Source organism: Hippocampus zosterae, chromosome 3, assembly GCF_025434085.1.
Source record: "Hippocampus zosterae strain Florida chromosome 3, ASM2543408v3, whole genome shotgun sequence".
NCBI lineage: Eukaryota > Metazoa > Chordata > Actinopteri > Syngnathiformes > Syngnathidae > Hippocampus > Hippocampus zosterae.
The window spans coordinates 21,709,742-21,713,424 of NC_067453.1; positions in this window are offsets into that span (position 1 = coordinate 21,709,742).

Sequence of the window (3,683 nt, forward strand, 5' to 3'; positions counted from 1 at the left end):
TGCACCAAGTCCTCCCACCACTCACCCACCCCACCACCCAACCTCCCCCAAAAGACACATTTGTTGTACTTCTGTCAGAGAATTAGACCCAATCGGTGCAATTATTTGACCGGAATGGCTTTTTGGAAACCACTTTTGCGCTACTAAATCTCCAGAAGAATACATTATGTTGCTTATGCAGGTGTGCTTTGATAGTGTTTCCAAATACGAGCCATCATTCGGCAGATTTATTTTATTTATTTATTTTTTCATTGCGAGCAAAAATTTGAGATGCAGGAACATAGCCATGCGTTGATTCATGTTGTCAGAGTTGCTTCATCACACCAATTAAACGAGATGCACTGGTCACCTCCAAGTATTACCGTTAAAAATGTTAAGCTGCCTCCCCCCCTCGTCCCCTTATGTGAATGGAAAGAAAGCAGTGTTTTCTACTATTTGAAGTCAACTTAAAGAAGAATCAAACCTGTAAAAGCAACAGAGCTTCTTTTTGAGGTGGGCAAACCACATTTGCTGCATTGTGGAGCTAAAACTGTCCAAAGTGTAAATCAGGCTGCAGTCGATAGCAGATGCAGTTAGAATGGGATCAAAGAAGTCAAACTGCGATCCGATGTTAACTCTGTCGTATCTGAGGATATCAATCTGGAAATATTGATTGTATCAGTCTGATACTTCTCAGAACCATTGCAAATGTAGATCAAGAGAAACGCAATAGGCCAAATGGAACTATAGAAATCATACATTAGTGATGATGGAAACTCCTTCTGTCTTTTTTAGGGAGGGGGGTGTGAAGAGAATTTGTCCTCATTTGGGTTGTGGGTGGGAGGCAGGGTACACCTTGGACTGGTCGCCAGTCTTTTACAGGGCACATTTACTGTCGAGCAACGATTCACATTCAGATTACAGAATTTGACCAGTGCATGTGAAAATATGTCTCAAAATATGCACAAAATCTGGTTATCATCGTGTGTAACATCGCTCGAGATAACAAGCGCTCAGTTTCGCCAGCATCAAAGGATGACGTTGAAATTCTTTATGCGCTTGCATAAATATTAAAGAGAGCGCTCATAAAACTGCTGGGTTAAGTCAAGTCAGTTTGTATTGTCAAATATGCCCTATGTGCAACATATAACACAGATGAAATGACTTTCCTCTCTCAACCACAGTGCAAACGTAGTGAATTGAGACACACACACAGCTACAAATAATGGCAGCAACCTGAACTGCATAAAATTACATAAAGTTATAAATATGAACAAATAAAAGTAACCAAAATTGGGTGAAACAGCGAACCCAGTGCCGGGTCCAAAAGGGACCGAACCGATGCTGGGATATTTATATCCAGTGCATTGAGTTGAGCATTTGACCCAGCACGGTCAAAATTTTGATCCAACAAGCAGTATACATAGTAAATATCGTTTCCCCAAATTTTACACTGAAAATAATTAGGAGCGAGATATACTTGAAAAAACGATGGAATGTGCCGCGTTAGCACAATGACATCACGTAGGATGGGAAATATATCAATATTTTTGGGCTGAGTAGTAGCTTCATGATTTAAAAAAAACATGAACAAGCAAAACAGTCGATCTGCCTCCCTGATCATCTAATTTGTTTAAAAGGCACAGTCTCTAATCTGCTGCCATCAGTCCTTGGGCGACTTCTTATAGAGATTTATTTATTACCGCATCCCCATTGTTATCCTTTCTGTCTCCAATCTATTTCACCATAAATCCAACCTCCCTCCTCCGCCCCCTGCAAGTTCTGCTGAGTCTTTGCTGATAAGTCTGTTTTTTTTCCATTTAGTTAGTAGCTCCCTGTGCTTTAGAATCAAACGTGTCAAGACGATGCCGGCAATCAGTGAAGAAAATGACTGAACTGTCTTCAGTGTTAGTTTACGAATAAGTGAGTGTCGTTTCCAAGGAGAGAATAAGTGAAGCTGACAACAACGATAACTTGACTTTGTAATAGGATTCAGTTAGCATGCTAACTGTTTTCGGTCTAATAAATCCTTTATCCATTTAGTGAAAGGCTTTTATATGAATTGATATTTTACTTTGACAGGGTGGAAACGTAAGGCTTGAGAATAACTGTACATTGACTACACACATATGATAAAAACTAAGTACTGTAACTTCAGATTTCCATTCCTTGAAGATGTCTGAAACTGGGACTATCGATGCTAACGCTAACAGGGCTAGTATGCATTGTTCCATTAGCATTAAGCTAAGTCGACTTTCCTAGGGTAAGACTACACAGTATGTGGTTTATTTTGAAATATGAGGTAATTCTCTTAATTTTATGTTAACTTTGAGAGTAAATTCAACTGGGACTGGCATTAAACAGTGTGAAGCCTCTTTTATGACGAATAGTTGACTATTTTCCATTCCTAATTGCAAAGTTTGCTGAAATTAGTTGAAGTTTAAAAATCCACACCGAATTGAAGAAAATTGAAATCTTTGTTGACATTGCTTATACAAAAGCATACGCTGTTAAGTGAGAATCAATATGGCTTCAGGGAAAAACGGACCACCTCAATGGCAGTTATGGAGTTTGTGGAAGCAATAGCCACTAAAATAGACAACAAAGAATTTACTGTTGGGGTTTTCCTAGATCTAAAAAAGCTTTTGACACAATAGATCACAGTATATTATTGCAAAAACTAGAAAGATATGGCATTAGAGGTGTAGTTTATAAATGGATAAAAAGTTATTTAGAAAACAGATATCAATACGTGCAGCTCAACAATAAAAAAAACGAATCAACTGAAAATCACTCACGGAGTTCCTCAGGTGTCAGTGCTTGGTCCAAAACTATTCATCTTATATATAAATGATATCTGCAAGGTCTCAAAACTATTTAAATGTGTCCTATTTGCTGATGATACACATTTCTACTGTTCTGGAATAAATGTGAAACCGCTCCTGACAACCGTAGAAAACTAAATGAACAAATTAAAAAACTGGTTCGACAGAAATAAATTGTCACTTAACCTGAAAAAAATCGAAGTTAATTGTTTTTGGCACAAGACCAATCAAACACCAAGCTAAAATTATGGTAAACTCAATTGAGATAGAAAGAGCGTATGAAACCAAATTTCTCGGATTAGTAATAGACTCAAAGCTATGTTGGAAGCCACATATCGATAACGTAAAAAGAAAAATAGCCAAAACCGTAGGGATCCTCTACAAAACCAAGGAAGTGCTTAATAAGAGATCTTTGTACACATCATACACTTCATTATTATTACCAAAAATGACCTACTGTGTGGAAATATGGGGAAATGCCTGCAAAACAAGCACACTCCCTATTCTAAAACTACAAAAAAAAGCAATTCGAATTATTAATAGATCAAAATATACGGAACCCACAAATCCACTATTTATCAAATTAAATATGATTAAATTTTATGACCTGGTTGACTTTAAAATCGCCCAATTAATGTACAAAGCACATAATAACCTGCTCTGCCAAAACATTCAGAAGTTTTTCGAAATTCGAGAAAGCAGCTATGATTTAAGAGGTACCAACTTATTCAAACAACTCAAAACAAGAGCAAACATCAAGCAAAGAAGTGTATCTATCAAAGGTGTTAATCTGTGGAATAATCTCAAAACGGACCTGAAAATGAGTAAATCGCTTGCTGAGTTCAAAAACAAATTCAAAAAAATAGTACAAACAACCTA